Source organism: Erpetoichthys calabaricus, chromosome 14 (assembly GCF_900747795.2).
Source record: "Erpetoichthys calabaricus chromosome 14, fErpCal1.3, whole genome shotgun sequence".
NCBI lineage: Eukaryota > Metazoa > Chordata > Cladistia > Polypteriformes > Polypteridae > Erpetoichthys > Erpetoichthys calabaricus.
The window spans coordinates 108,115,156-108,132,178 of record NC_041407.2 but is presented as its reverse complement, the minus strand read 5'-3'; the positions used below and the strand labels follow the sequence as shown (position 1 = coordinate 108,132,178).

At 44.1% G+C, this 17,023-nt stretch overlaps 1 protein-coding gene across 1 annotated transcript in view; it reads left to right on the top strand.

Annotated features, from left to right (window-relative positions):
* The window catches only part of myl4 (myosin, light chain 4, alkali; atrial, embryonic), a 301,275-nt gene that overhangs the window by 4,765 nt on the left and 279,487 nt on the right, over positions 1 to 17,023 (top strand). The gene's annotated exons all lie outside the window — the stretch shown is intronic.

Here is a 17,023-nt window from a genome sequence, read left to right as displayed (position 1 = left end):
AAATAAATAAATATGATTAAGACCGTGAATTCTAATTTTAATTTTAATAGCGAAACAGAAACCTACATTGGCGTCAGAAACCTCGTGGGTCCCCAGCCAGTGCCCCTTGTGCTCATACGTTAAGATGGCCCTGCATTTCACTGGGTGGAACCATTGATTGACCAAGAACCATTTCATACTGGGAAGGGTTCTTCTCCAGGTTCTTATAATATGCGGACAAAGCCAAACTCTTTATAGTGGCCCATGTCATTGTCTACAGCCGGAGTCCTTCTGACATCAGGAGGCCATTGGGATTTCACAAATCTGCTGTTATTATCCAATCATAGCTGTTTAAGGAACATGTTAGGGATATGTAATGTGGACTTTTCTTCTGGGAACCAAATGTGGTCCCCCTATGGCATCAGTCTGGCACCTTAATTTGGAAGAGTGCAGAAAGATATGGCAGGTGCTATGTAATAGATGGGCAGAAAGTTGCCGTGTGGCTGGGGGTCTGCATGGGTATCTTCAGATCTCATTATTGCTAGAAGAGATCCTACTCTGTTGGGCCCTTAACCTGAAAATTGTTTTAGGGGTGCTCTACAATGGCTGACCCCATGCTGTGACCCCCCCCAAAGATCATGCAAAAATACAATTTCTCCTCGGAGAAGGTGCTATATAACAACTAGATATGAAATGCAGTTGGCTTATCATAGGTTGTGGATGAATGGTAGTGAAACGTGGGTTCAAGTATGAAATGTTGGGACACCAACTGGGTAGTTCTGTTTAATTCCTTCAACAAAAGCAAAATGAATGCATGATGGCGCTACAAAAACCGGAAATACACACAGTAGCCTTCTCTCTATTAGAACATTAGAACAATTGAGACAAGAATAGACCATTCATCCCATCAAAGCTCACCAGTACTATCCAGCTATTTCTTCCAAAAAAACATCTAATCGAGTTTTGACTTTTTAACAGCCTTGCTTGGTTGAGCAGGTCTTGGCTTCCGGTGGAGCTCCGTTCTCCAGGTTGGCTTGACTTGCATGTGAATGAGACGCGGTGAATGACGCCTGGTTTTATAGGACCTGACCCAGAAGGGGCGGAGTTGGTTGCAGGAAGGGGCGGAGTCAGTTGCCCTCACTGGGCATCTTCTCAGGGCTGAGGAGACTGAAATAAGTGACAAGGTTAGTGACCGTGCCCCCTCTTGCTTCGGGGTGGTACGACATACCTCAGCTGAGCCTGGAAGGTGAGCCCACTGATGCATATGTCAGTCAGTCAGTCATTATCCAACCCACCATATCCTAGCACAGGGTCACGGGGGTCTTGCTGGAGCCAATCCCAGTCAACACAGGGCGCAAGGCATGAACAAATCCCCGGGCAGGGGGCGCCAGCCCACCCCAGGGCCTGATGCATATGTGTCACAAGATATATAAAGTGCCCTCCATAATGTTTGGGACAAAGACCCCATTTTTCCTGGATTTAGCTCTCCGCTCTACAATTTCAAATTCCAAATCAAACAATTCAGATGTCGTGATTCAAGAGCACATCACTTACTTTTCATTTAAGGGGAATTGCAGACATTTTGGTCACATGACACTTCTTCTATACGCCCCCCATTTCAGTGCTCCATAATGTTTGGGACAATTGGCGTCACAGGTGTTTGTGATTCCTCAGGTGGGTTTCATGGCTTCATAAGACACCTTGGTCTGTTTCTACCCTTTGGGGTCTGTAGTTGCCATTGTTGAACATGAGGACAAGAGCTGTGCCAATAAAACTCAAAGAAGCCATCATGAAGCTGAAAAATGACAATAAAACCATCAGAGACTTCGGCAAAACCTCAGGATGACCGAAATCAACTGTCTGGAATATCATAGAGAAGAAAGAACACACTGGTGGGCTCAGTAATCACAAAGGGATTGAGCATGGGGAAAGGCACTATATAAATAAATTGTATTATTATTATTAAGGGAATGGTAGGCTGCGGTGGGCTGGCGCCCTGCTCGGGGTTTGTTTCCTGCCTTGCGCCCTGTGTTGGCTGGGATTGGCTCCAGCAGACCCCCATGACCCTGTAGTTAGGATATAGCGGGTTGGATGGATGGGATGGTAGGACAAGAAAAATCCTCATTGTGGTCAAGAAGCCCCAAACTTCTGTGTGACAGATCAGAAACAGTCTTTAGGGGGCCGATGTGTGTGTGTGTGCGTCAGAGACGACTAACAGCAGAAGACTCCATGAACTGTGAGGACACACTTGAAGATACAAACCACAAAAACAAGAAGGTCAGAGTACAGTTTGTGAAGAAGGACTTCAGAGAGCCTACAGAATTCTGGGAAGAGGTCTTGGGGGACAGAAAGACAAAGATGAACCTGATCAGAGTAATGGTGAGAGCAAAGTGGGGAAATGACAATGAACTGCCTAAGGTCCAAAGCAGACCACCTCATCTGTTAAACATGGCGGTGCTGAGGGTGTTATGGCTTGGGCATGTATGCCTGCCACAGGTCTTGGCACATTTCTCTTCATTGGTGATGGAGCTGCTGAAAACAGTGGCACAATAAAGCCTGAGGTGTGTAGAAACATCTAATCTGCTGGAGTTCCAATAAATGCCTCCAGACTCACTGGACGGCACTTCATCCTACAACAAGATAATGAGGCAAACAGATTGTTGAGGCAACACAGGGGTTCATCAATGCTAAAAAAAAAATGGAGATTTCTTGACAGTCACCTGACTTTGGTCCAAATGAGCAGGCCACCGTAACTCAAATAAGGACTCGTTACAAGCGAGGTATGCAGAAGGGCAACTCCAAATGCACAATACATTGAACCTTGAAGCAGGTGGGCTACAGCAGCAGGAGACCACACCGGGTGTCACTCCTGTCAGCGAGGTTACAATTCACACGGGCTCACCAAAATTGGACAGCAGAAGATTGGAGAAACATTGCCTGGTCTGATGAGTCTCCATTAGTGCTGCAACATTCGGATGGTCGGGTAAACAACATGAAAGCATCCCTGCCTTGTTTCAATGGTTCAGGCTGGTGCTGTAATGGTGTCTGTGATATTTTCTTGGCACACTTTGGGCCCCTTAGTACCAACTGGGCATTGTTTAAATGCCACAGCCTACCTAAGTATTGTTGTTGACCAAGTCCACCCCTTTATGAGTGCAGTGCCCCCATCTTCTGATGGCTCCTTCCAGCAGGATAACCCACCATGAACCAAAGCTCAGATCATCTCCTACTGGTTTCTTGAACATGACGATGAGTTTACTGGACTCCAGTGGTCTCCACTGTCACCAGATCTCAGCCCAGTAGAGCACCTTTTGGGATGTGGTGGTCCGGGAGATTCACATCCTGGACGTGCAGCCAACAAACCTGCGGAAACTGCGTGAGGTTTTGTAGCACCTTATTGAATCTACGCCATGAAGAATTACGGCGGTTCAGAAGGCAAAAGGGGGTCCAACCCAAGACTGGCAAGGTGTACCTAATTAAGTGGCCACAGAGCGTATATACAGTAGATGGCATCTGTCATGAGGGACTTGCTGACGATGAATAGTGATGCAGTGATGATCTTCTCGCTCTTCATGTTCCATATGCATGCAGTCCAGCGCTGAATATTCACGGTCGGATTTTCCAACGTGTATCCAATTTTATGTTTTCTCTCGAAACGGTTGCCCAAAATGTTTGGCTTCTCCTCCGTTCGTGTGAACTTTTTTCGCAGCCCGTGGAGGCCGACTTTCCCACGCGTTTCCCACAAATGAGATCCGTTCCTGAGCCCCTAATGAAATGTTAATCCCCCTCAGCCGGGGTCATAGAGCAGCTGCTTTGTGTCAGCGAGAAAGACTCGCCGTGTTAATATTCACGGGCTGAAATGTCACCGTGTAAACACGAGTGAAGGTACATGAACGCACCTGTCTACCTGCAAAAACATAATTTGATATGTTTATCAGAACATTTACAAAAGAAAGGAAAACCTGGGGGGGGACGGGGTGTGTGTGTGTGTGTGTGGGGGTCGTTCACTTTCACATGAAGGGGCAGCGTCACCGTGGTAGTGTGATGAAGATGAGCAAAGTCCTTCCTTGCAGCCCACACAAGGGTGGACTATTGGGGGGCCCTGCCTGGGCTTGAACCATTGGTCAGGCCCCATAACTGTCCTGGGACGGCACTGTACTGGATTGTGTGGGGACCATTGCTTGGAAAAGGAAGCATTTTGTTCTGGAAAGGGTTCTTGTCATTTGACGTTGGGTCTTTGGGCTTTGAAGAGGTTCTTAACCCTTAAACTGCCACATACTTCTGGGGGTTAATGCACCCCTGGATGCCAAATACTTTTTTTTGCTGCACTTTTTAAGGAAACGTCACAATTCACCCAGAAAAAGCGAAATTTTAATGGAACACGTTTTTTTCAGGTAAAGAGCGCTGATCACTTTACACTCTGCCAATGAACTGCAAAAACTATTAAAAAAAAAAAAAAAAACTTCTGCAACAATCTATTATTATATGTGCAAGGTGCAACGGACGCCATCGATGAAATTCAGTCAATCACCGAGCCAACTGCGCTGCAACTGGCTGCACACACAGGCCAACGCTGATTCTCACAGACTTGTCTAGTGCAGCGGCTCAATCCCAGGGACAGTGACGCTAATTTGCTAGGGGGCGCCAGTGGTCACAAGCTGGCTGATCAATGAATGTACAGCACGGGCTGATCAGCACTGGCGTGCTGGCAGATTGCACTGGGAATTGACTAAAACCAGTTGCGCCATTCAATGACTGTATGTCACCGAAGATACTCCGCTCTGGGGTGCTGGCAAATTGAATTGGGATCTGACTAAAGCCGGTTCCGGTGGTTTAAGGGTTAAAAATATGAGCAAAACATAAGCGTTTAATATAAAATGGACAACTGACAGGATACTAACAGATGAAAAAGACCTTCTTGTGTACAGACCAAGTCCTTTTTAAAAAATTAGGAAATCACAAATCTGTTATCGCAGTGGTTCTCAACCTGTGGGGCGGACCCCCCTAGTGGGGCACAAGGTAACAAAAAGGGGGGCGCGAAGATGTGAAAAAAAGAAAACAAGAATTGAAAATATGAAAAATACATCTATTGAAACCAAAACAAATGAACTTAAACTACATTCTGATACTAGAAAAATAAAGTTAGATAAATGTCAATAAAAGTTAAGTAGGTGTAGTAAAATCTGCATCTATGATATATCATTAATTAAAAAAGAACAAATTGGTATTAGTGGGCTCCTTTTAAAAAAATGTTGGGGGGGGGGGGCGCAAATTGAATTGGGATCTGACTAAAGCCGGTTCCGGCGGTTTAAGGGTTAAAAATATGAGCAAAACATAAGGGGGGGGGGCACGAAGATGAAAATATGAAAAATCCATCTATTGAAACCAAAACAAATGAACTTAAACTACATTCTGATACTAGAAAAATAAATATAGAGTTAGATAAATGTCGATAAAAGTTAAGTAGGTGTAGTAAAATTTACATCTATGATATATCGTTAATTAAAAAAGAACAAATTGGTATTAGTGGGCTCCTTTCAAAAAAACGTTAGGGGGGGCGCGATTTAAGCTGTTGTGAAAACTCGGGTTGCAAATACTCAAAGGTTGAGAAACGCTGTGTTATCGTCTATGCACTGTGTAACAGTAGGTGGCACCACTGAGCCCCAAACCCCAGACCCAGTAACACCTAAACACGGTTACGGGTTCAAATAATGGATTTTTAATCCTCCAAGCCCCTTGTACAACACAGCACAGCCAATGTCCACACAAAATCAAGAATAAGGTGTTCAGGGGTCTCGATGACCACAAAGCTACTGGTCTGTACAGCAGGGGCCAAAAGTCTTGGCAGTGACACAAATGTTGTGTCTGCTTCAGCATTTTCAGTTAATTTTCTCACATGTTTCTACGGTTTACTGAAGAGCAATTCTCAACATTTTTCAACGAGTTTCAAAGGCTTTTATTGGCAAATGCGTCAAATTTATGTAAAGAGTCAAATGTCAGATGAGGGTCCACCGGGGCTGTGGGGGACGAGTGTTTACCACCCCGATGTCACTGAGTGCAGGAATGAACTCCGTGACAAAGCTTGGATGAGGTGAGCTGTCATTCCCTTATAATAGGATTTCTCGTTGTCCTTTCTTTTCAACTTCGTAGTCTTGGACGTATAGCTTTAGGGCAGGTGTCGCTAAAAGACTAACCCTAACCACAAGATGTGTTGTAAATAAAGTTTGAATTTTCAATAAATTAAACAAAAGCTGATGTTTACGTTTGCATGCAGAAGAAATCTCCGGCACAGTAAAACGGCTCCATTTGTGGCACACACCTTTTGTCAAGTTGGATTTTTTTGCCAGTTCTTTTCTCACTGTGCCCAGCGCAGAAGGACACGATGGCACATCACCGAAACCCACCAGGCTCACGAAATCGATGACTGCTGAGGCATTCTTGCGTTTCACAGGAGGACGATGGGAAATACGGGCAACGGCAATGAAGGCGAGAGTCTCTATGGATGTTCTTCCCGGAGGTCGCTGATCGACAGGCCAGTCTCTTGGCTTTAACTTCACGTGTAACAACTGGAGAAGTGGAGGGTCAAGTGGGCTGGAGGTCACGTATGTCAGATGAAGGTCCGTCTGGCTGTGGGGGACGAGTGTTTACCACCCTGACGTGACTGAGCGTAAAGAATGAACTCCGTGACAAAGGTGAGCGTTGACTGCAGCGGCGGCCATCATTCCCTTATAATAGGATTTCTCGTTGTCCTTTCTTTCTTTGCAGCTTCGTTGTCTTGGACGTATAGCTTTATTGGCAGGTGTTGCTAAAAGACGTGCGATTTGTAAATAAAGTTTGAATTTTCAATAAATTAAACAAAAGCGGATGCTTACATTTGCTTCTTTTTCCTGTTGTAAGAGCCATTTCTTAGGTATTTAGGTTATTTTCAACTAATCAAAGTATTTCCTTAGTTATGATGGAGTGTTTGTCTATACAGTAGGGGCCAAAAGTTTGGGCAGTGACACAAATGTTGTGTTTTGCAAATTTTGCTGCTTCATCATTTTCAGATTATTTTTTTTCACGTGTCTATGGCACACTGATGAAGAATTATAAACATTTCTTAAGTTTCAAAGGCTTTTATTGTCAAATACATCAAATGTATGTACAGTATGTAGTCCGTATTGACCGTGTTGACCCTTCTTCTTCATAACTTTGGCAGTTTACTCCACCATGCTGGATATCCTCTTCTGTGCCAAATCCTGACTGATGGTGGTCCATTCTTGCCTCTTTAGTGCTTGGAGTTGACCAGTGTGTCCATCTGCGGAGAGTGTCGACCTCGTTGAGAAGTTTACTGACCTCAGCAATGACATTCATGTCTCCGGTGACTCTTCCTATGAAGTCCAGTAGATGGACTGGGAGAAAATGGGGGGTCATGAGGTCGCTGGAAAGGGGTGTGTGGCGCTCCTGATATCTCAGGTCCAAGTCTTTAGAGTCCTGGTGCTTCCTGCTTGTGAGACATGGATGCTACCCAGTGACCTGAGATGAAGACTGAACTCCTTCATATGTGTCTCTTTGGAGGGTCCTTGGGTGTCGCTGGTTTGACTTTGTGTTGCTCACGGAGTCCCGAATGAGTCGCATGACATGCATGGTGAGGGAGCGTCACTTATGGCACTATGGCCATGAGGCGCGATTACCCGAGGGTGATCCGGCTCATTGTTGAGGACCCGAGTGGCTGAACGAGGCCAAGGGGGATGCCCACGTAAAACACCTGGCTATGGCAGATAGGTGGGACTGGACCACTAGTCTGGCTGAGGGGTTGCCAACCAGGATCCTGAGCTGTTTTGTCATTTGGTGGGTACGGCAATGTGCTGTATACCAGTGCATGCTCCCCAACCTGACCTGGAGTTGATCATAATTTGTGGGTTTCTGCTTTTCCAACCGGTTTTTCAGAATTGACCACAAGTTCTATGGAAAATAAGAAATTAGTATATTCATGTATTAGCATAAATAGATACGAAAACTTATAAGCATTAACCTTAGTGCAAGTACAGTGGTACCTCGGTATACGTCTGCTTTGGAATAAGTCCAACTTGGTATACGTCCTGTTTGGACGCGAAAAATTTTGCTTGGTATACGACCTTTGGAATACGACTCGCGTGCAAGAACACCACGTGTGGTAGAGCGGGTCAGCGGCTTTAAAAAAAAAAAGGGCCAGGTTTTAACCCGTATAGCCGTGTCGTTCTCCGTGGGCGCGATTGCACAACCGCGGGGAAGTTAATGAGGTGGTTGGAGCGAGTCGCACCTGCACAGGTGGGCTGTGATCGGGAAGAGTGAGACTGCATTTTTAACCTCGGATTCATTTATTGTTGTTTTTATCCCCACAGAACACTTGTTTTTATGGATATTTATTAAATAATTATTTATTGAAACCAGATGCACTGCACTTTTTTGTTTGGACACTGATTTTTGTTTTAATTAAAAGCACTTGGCATTGTTGCACTATCCCCTGGCTTCATTTGAGAATTGTCTTCATTTGTCAGCTCATCTCGGTGACATTACCGACGCTGTCGGGTTCAAGACTCCCCTTAAGGACGTATGGGGGCGTGGAGCGGACCTGCCTCGTCACACTGCGCGCTACCTACGCTGCCCACGAGCGTCAGTATGCCAGTTGCTAGCAATCCGTGAACAACCCGCGTTATAACTGTATGTGAATTTTCACGTGATTTTGTGTTTTTTCACGTCAATTTGAATTGATTGTTGAAAAGTATGAAGGTGGCATGCGTATCCGGGACTTGGCAGCTGCATACCGTATGCCGAGAATGACGCATCTACGATTGTGGAAAAAAAAAAAAAAGTGAGGTTAAATTTTCCTTTATTTCATCTAATTGCATTTGTATTTATGTATTTTAGTATTAAGCAGTGTTTTAAATTATTTTATACAACCCCATGTATAATATGGGCGGCACGGTGGCACAGTGGGTAGCGCTACTGCCTCGCAGTTGGGAGACCTGAGTACCTGGGTTCGCTTCTCTGCGTGGAGTTTGCATGTTCTCCCCGTGTTTGCATGGGTTTCCTCCGGGCGCTCCGGTTTCCTCCCACAGTCCAAAGACATGCAGGTTAGGTGGATTGGTGATTCTAAATTGTCTCTAGTGTGTGTTTGGTGTGTGGGTGTGTTTGTGTGTGTGTCCTGTGGTGGGTTGGCACCCTGCCCGGGATTGGTTCCTGCCTTGTACCCTGTCTACAAAAGTCTGAGCACGCTGTCTGTTGCGTCATCACGCTCACAGGTTATGCGTGAGCATGCGCACTATTTCTGTATCTGATACGCGGAAAACGCTGTACTGCATGCAAGTCAATTGTTTGTTGACTTTGTGTGCGTCTGTTTGATGTAAGTTACGCTTTGCTGTTTATTTTATTAGAAATAATTTTCTAAAAGTAATGATAAAGCTCGTAACGTTGTTTCACCAATAACTTCAGACAATCCTTTATGATAAAGTGTGTTCAGTTTAACATTCAAAACTGCATAAGTACATTCATAAATGTTGCTTCTTTAGTAATATATAAGTTCTTGAAGAAATCAGACTTGGTAATAGTTGCTTAAATAGTGATTTGTTCGAGTCTGTACAGCGCTAACGTATTTGGTACGTTTTATTTAGTGCCTTTGTCAACGACAGCACGTCATAGCGCTTTAATTTCTGCTGCCATCTACTGGCCCTTTTGGGCATTACCTGTTTTAGCATTCTCTGAGCCTTTAATTTGCGAGTTATTTATGTTATTGTATTTGTTCTGTTTCAGAAACGACACATAAATATTTGTCTGCAAATAAACATTTAGTTCTACAAAGCCATTGCAACTATTCCTTCCTTTGTAACGTTCAGCAGTTAGTTGAGATCTTTCTACCTTAATTCTGGTCTGCCTCATCCTTCTTATTGAGGATTAGGATTTGGTGCCACAGACACTCACCAGTTTGACGCACGCACTGTTTAACACCCTGTGTTCGGATTCAGCGGGTTTGAAAATGTATGGATGGATGTATAATATGCCACTAACAATAGGATTTTTGCAAAAACCTCAAGTAAACTTTTTTCACGTTGTCATTATGGGGTGTTGTGTGTAGAATTCTGAGGGAAAAAAAATAAATTTAATCCATTTTGGAATAAGGCTGTAACATAACAAAATGTGGAAAAAGTGATGCGCTGGGAATACTTTTTGGATGCACTGTATATACTGATCTGAGGTTTGTGGTATATGGCCGGCAGTTCATCCCAGCCAATACCCCCATGCTGCCAGGTGGAGCCCTTCTTGCAACATGGAGGTGCCCCGAGTTCTAGCAGGGCATCATGGACAGTGGAGTTTTACATCACAGCCCTGCTGGATACCATGGGGGCCTCCAGGGGACGCTGCAGGGAGGCTCAACGATTTATATTTTCAGTATAACCCAGAAGTACTTCCCAGTCACGAGGTCGGAAGAAATAAAGTACTTCCGGGTTGAAGAAAAGGAGGAGTTTTCATCTGATCTGGAAGTGCTGGGAAATCACTTGGACTGGGGGATCAGAAGTACTTCCGGGTCAGGGACTAGAAAAGGACTCTGGGAGATCCCAGCAGGGAGCCGAGTTGGGAGGAAGGGTGACTGAGCTGCTGGGAGAGGAGGACTGATTATTGTGATGAGTATTGTGGAGGTGGAGGTGCTTTGTGCACTTATTTGTATTAATAAAATAATAAGGTTGGACTTTTATCTGGTGTCTGACATGTGGTCTGAGGGTTCAAGGGGACGACAGCGCCCTCTATCTGTCACAGGTTATAGACGTAGAAGGGAAGGTGGGCAGAAGTTATAAAGTCCAATACCTTAGAAACAGGGGTAAGTCTTTGGCATATGAGGCATTCTGACAAAGGCTACACAATGAAGAATACAGAAGGAGAAACTGGAATAATAGAGAGCTCTACCAAGACTAAGCAGTTGTTAAATTCAGTCCGTTTTTGACGTACATCACATTCAGTGCGGCCAAAACAATACGATACGGGATACGATGCATTCTTTCGGGCACAGCTGGAAAGTGTGTGCCCTCCATGCCTTTATAAACTGGGTCTGCTCTGCAGCCAGAGAGACAAGAAATGATCAGAATATTCCATTTCAGTTCACCCTGTGGGGTTACAACAGAAGGTATAACGGAAATTCATGAACAGTAGTGGCCAAAAGTCTTGGCAGGGACACACATGTTGTGCTTTGTAAAATTTGCAGCTTCAGTTTTGGTGGTGGCAGTTCACGTTGTTTTTATGTGACTGTGCAGAGGGATCAGACGCATCTTAATTCATTTCATAGAGCTTTGTTAGCATAACAAGTTCACTTGATCACAAAAACCCATTGTCACTTGTTTTGGCCTTGGCACAAAATGATCCGCTAAAATCTTCTCTTGAGGGGTCAGATACAAAATGGGGTTGGCACCCGTTGCAGAGCCTGCTCAGTATTGGCAGCACAGGGCTATGAGGAAGGTGATGACAGCCTTGTGTCAAGAAGCCACTTCTTTCCAAGGAAAACATCAAGTACAAGGACTGGAGAGCAGAAGACTGGGGCAGAGTTCTTTTATTCAGATGAATCCTCCTTCTAACTGTTTGGGACATCTTGAAAATCGATGGTCCAGAAGAGGAAAAGGTGAACGCTACCAGGAGTCCTGTGTCACTGTGCCAACAATCCATGTGTGGGGTTGCTTCTCATCCAAGGGAGTGGGCCCAGTCACAATTCTGTCCAAGAACACGGCCATAAATAAAGAATGGCATGAAAATGTCCTCCAAGAGCAACTTCTCCCAACAATCCAGGCGCAATCTGGTGATGATCTAAGTATTTTCCAGCATGTTAGAGCCCCATGTCACAAGACAAAAAAGTGACGACGAAGTGGCTCGGAAATCAAAACATTGAAGGTTTGGACCCGTGGCCAGGAAACTCCCCATTGAGAACCTGTGGTCAATTCTGAAAAAGTGGTTGGATAAACGGAAGCCCACATACTGTGATCAACTCTGGGTCAGGTTGGGGAGCATGCACTGGTACAGCACAAGACAAAACAGCTCAGGATCCTGGTTGGCAACCCCTCAGCTAGACTAGTGGTCCAGTCCCACCCATCTATCTGCCATAGCCAGGTGTTTTACGTGGGCATCACCCTTGGTCTGGTTCAGCCACTCGGGTCCTCAACAATGAGCCGGATCACCCTTGGGTAATCGCGCCTCAAGGCCATAGTGCCATAAGTGACGCTCCCTCACCATGCATGTCATGTGCCTCATTTGGGACTCCATGAGCAACACAAAGTCAAACCAGCGACACCCAAGGACCCTCCAAAGAGACACACATGAAGGAGTTCAGTCTTCATCTCAGGTCACTGGATAGCATCCATGTCTCACAAGCAGGAAGAACCAGGACTCTAAAGACTTGGACCTGAGATATCAGGAGTACCACACACCCCTTTCCAGTGACCTCATGACCTCCACATGTTCTCCCAATCCATCTACTGACTTCATAGGAAGAGTCACCAGAGATGTGAATGTCACTGCCGAGGTCAGTAAACTTCTCGACGAGGTCGACACTCTCCACAGATGGACACATTGGTCAACTCCAAGCACTAAAGAGGCAAGAATGGACCACCATCAGTCAGGATTTGGCCCAGAAGAGGATATCCAGCATGGTGGAGTAAACTGCTAAAGTTATGAAGAAGAAGGGTCAACACGGTCAATACTGACTCTTTACATACATTTGATATATTTGACAATAAAAGCCTTTGAAACTTAAGAAATGTTTATAATTCTTCATCAGTGTGCCATAGACACGTGAAAAAAAATAATCTGAAAATGCTGAAGCAGCAAAATTTGCAAAACACAACATTTGTGTCACTGCCCAAACTTTTGGCCCCTACTGTATAGACAAACACTCCATCATAACTAAGGAAATACTTCGATTAGTTGAAAATAACCTAAATAACTAAGAAATGGCTCTTACAACAGGAAAAAGAAGCAAACACAAACAAACATCCGCTTTTGTTTAATTTATTGAAAATTCAAACTTTATTACAAATCGCACGTCTTTTAGCGACACCTGCCATAAAGCTATACGTCCAAGACAACGAAGCTGCAAAGAAAGAAAGGACAACAAGAAATCCTATTATAAGGGAATGACGGCCGCCGCTGCAGTCAACGCTCGCCTTTGTCACGGAGTTCATTCTTTACGCTCAGTCACGTCAGGGTGGTAAACACTCGTCCCCCACAGCCCAGACGGACCTTCATCTGACATACGTGACCTCCGGCCCACTTGACCCTCCACTTCTGCAGTTGTTACACGTGAAGTTAAAGCCAAGAGACTGGCCTGTCGATCAGCGACCTCCGGGAAGAACATCCATAGAGACGCCTTCATTGCCGTTGCCCGTATTTCCCATCGTCCTCCTGTGAAACGCAAGAATGCCTCAGCAGTCGTCGATTTCGTGAGCCTGGTGGGTTTTTAGGTGATGTGCCTTCATGTGCCATCGTGTCCTTCTGCGCTGGGCACAGCGAGAAAACAACTGGGGGAAAAAAATCCAACTTGACAAAAGGTGTGTGCCACAAATGGAGCTGTTTTACTGTGCCGGAGATTTCTTCTGCTTGCACATGCGTTTATTTTAATTTCTAGGAAGTTTTATGCATCTGAAGCATCTATAAATGAAAGGCACATTGGGACTCGTTCAAAATCCTATTTTGTGCTGCTTTTTTGTTTTTTTTTTAAAGCAGACGGTGGTGGTGCCCTTTATGAAGGGAGGTGAGCTGTGACTTTTCTACTGGCACATGTGGCGGTGGCGGTGGGTGTTGAATTTCCATGGGAATTCCTTTTGTGTTCTTTAGATTCCTTGTGCTTGATTCAGTCGAAAATACGGATTGGTTTGACAGATTCATGGATTATCCTTGACTAGTTTTGGCAGCTTGGACAAAGGAGAATTCTACCTCTGCTGACTGCCTGACCTGCTTTCTTGGAGACCAAATGTGCTATTTCTTTAACCAAGATGAGGGGTCTACATCTGCATTTCTAATTATGATAATCTGCTTTCTCCAATTTTACGCAAACCGTCTTGGCCATTTGTAACCATCGGGACACCTAGCTGTGTTTTCAACTTCATTTTAGATGCCATACCTTTTGTCAACTTCCAAAGGAAGAAATAAAAAATTATAAATGAACTCCTCCACAAAGTCACTCAAGAAGAGACGTCTCCTCCAAGTGGTGTAAGTCAATCTCAGGAGGAAAGTACCCTCGCCACCCTAAGGTATTGGCCGAATCCTGAAAACACGTGTTGTAAGTGAACCTATGGTAGCAATCACCAGTACAGGGCGCCCAGAGGGTCGAGGGTACAGGAGCGCAAATTGGCAAGAAAGCTTTACGTAATGCCACCATTGTGTTGTCTTCCGTTTTCTTTGTTATTGACAGAGCCTGCACCAGCTTTATTTTGCTGCCAGAGGTGAAGTTGTAAAGGGTGTCCCGTCACAAACCCCCCCCACCACTTTGCTTGAGTGGAATCATCACTGCCAGACTCGTACATTGAAACCTGAAGACAAAACTGGGGACAGCCAAGTATGGAGGGTTTGGATACAAAGGGATCCAGAATAGTTGCCCCCCACATTTTGCCCCTCATACAATTTTGCTCCTCACACTTCGCCCCAGATATTTTTCCTATCACCTACCTGGATCATTTAATCTTTGTTTAAAATTAGTTAAAATTAAATTTTTTTAGCTTTATTGGATCTAGGCTGAGTGACTTGTTTTTCTTGTCATACACATTTCATTGTATGTTGATCCTGTGTTAACCTATATATGACAAATAAACCTAAACCTAAATTATTATTTACCTGTATTTATTTATTTATTTTTAAATTTTGATTTTATTTTAAATATGGAAATAGCATTCCATAGAACTAGAGTTACTGGGTTTCACAGAGTTTTTTCGTCAGCACTGTTACACAGTTCAATGAGTCCAAACACACAGTGGCCGGTACGCAGCGCACATTTGCAGTTTTTGGCGCATGGCTATCTGCGGTGCATCGTGGTGCTGAAGAACAAGCAGCACGTCACAGACAGTGCAATATCGATATACACGCACCGCGCCATATAATATATTATAAAAAATTACTATTGCAAAGAGAGTGGGCAGAGTGGTGGCTCTGAGGCTAAGGCTGAGGTTGCTGGTTCGAATCCCCGTCACTGCCAAAAGAGATCCTACTCTGCTGCACCCTTGAGCAAGACCCTTTAACCTGTAATTGCTCCAGGGGCGCCGTACAATGGCTGACCCCGCGCTCTGACCCCAAGGAGTATGCGAAAACTAACAAATTCCTAATACAAGAAATTGTATAAGGCGAAATAAAGAACAAAGAGTTCCGTCAATAAGGGGTAAAAGAAAATTGGTAGATGATGACAACCACATTTACGTGTTTTCAAAGAGAGCGGTAAATGAACAACATGGAATCTGGGTTTGTGAAAAACGTTCCACCTGCAAAAGGCACGTTTTAATTTTTTTGGCAATTTTAACATGTGCATTTATTAAACCAAAATAAATTACAAGTAGGTGCAAAAAAAAGTAGGTGCATTATTTACATTTGTGTAACCTACTCATTATCTACAGGGGGCAAATTGTGGAAGGCGAAATGTGGTAAGGGAGAAATTTGGTGGGGGGGGGGGACGTAAGGGGTGAAATGTGGGAAGCGAATTGTTGGGGGTGAAATGTGAGGGGCGACATTTTCCTTAAACTGGATACAAAACAGTGGATTTACAATTTGGGAATGTCAAGGGAGGAGGTCGATTACTTATAGCAATGTCTGTTTGTAAGCCTGTCTCCGAAGTGAGCGGCACCATTATAGATAAAAGATAGTAGTGGGGGCTGAACTAACGGGATTAATTCATCGCGTTTAACATCTCTCTATTATAAAAGGAAATCCTGGGACGAGACTCTTTCAAGGAGATCATTTCAAGTCCCACGAGACGAGACTTTTGCTAGGAGATTTTATCCCAGTCCTGCACTCCTCTCAGCCATATTCAATCACGCACACGGTCCTCTCACTTTTCATTCGTGTGAATGCTTTTGTCAGACACACTTCATGCGCTCTCAGCGCTTATACATTTTTACGTGTTCTTCATTTTAAGTCGTTTATGAAAAGTTTCATCCTTTAAAGATGCTTTTCTGGACAGTATTGGTATACATGCAATCTATTCATTTCGTTTGTAATAGTCCATTTCTGGACAATAATTCTATATGTTCAAGATGACACGTCAATGACTAAGCGAAGAAGAAAAGGCAGCATGTCGAAAAGAGGCGTTGGAAAGAAACGTATTCAAAAAAGAACAATAATAATCCAAGTGCAAATTCAGAAAATGAGGAAAGTAATAATCGGCCCGGACCAAGTGGAATTGAAAACCTAGCAGGTCCAAGCGGGGTCGGAAATAAAAGACAAAGAGTAGAAGACAAACTAGAACATCGTAAAGAGGTTCAAAAACGTTGGCACGATACACATGCAGAGCAGGTTAGAGATCATGAAAGTAGTAAAATTCGAAAGGCACAAAAAACTGATAGTAAAGATCGCATGACCGCTAAGAAACGGAAATTATTACTCGGTGAAATAACGGAACAGCGAAAAGAGATCGAATATATGGACACAGGTGATATGACAGAAGTATGGAGATATTATTCGGCTTTAAAGTTTAAGTCAGAAACTTGTAGATCGTCTAATTCGTGTTGCCATCAGGGAAAAGTAGGGCTACTTCCCAATGAAGAGGCATATCCACGAGAATTAAAAGATGTGTTGTTTGGCGTATGTTTTTACTGAAGTGTTAGAGTAAAAGTGTAAGTTTAAAAAGTATCTGCGTGTTAATTTCAAAGCCAAACAGAATGAAAACGTTTAACTCAATGAATACCTCTAACGCAACATGAAACATGCATTTCTTTCAGTTTATTATGTTTTACTATTTTTTGCTATGGCTAATTACTGTAATGTAAAAAGTCGGTTTATTTATTAGAGACAGAGAAACAATATTCATTCACGGGCGGTTATACGTTGCGTTGTCACGATGTACGTC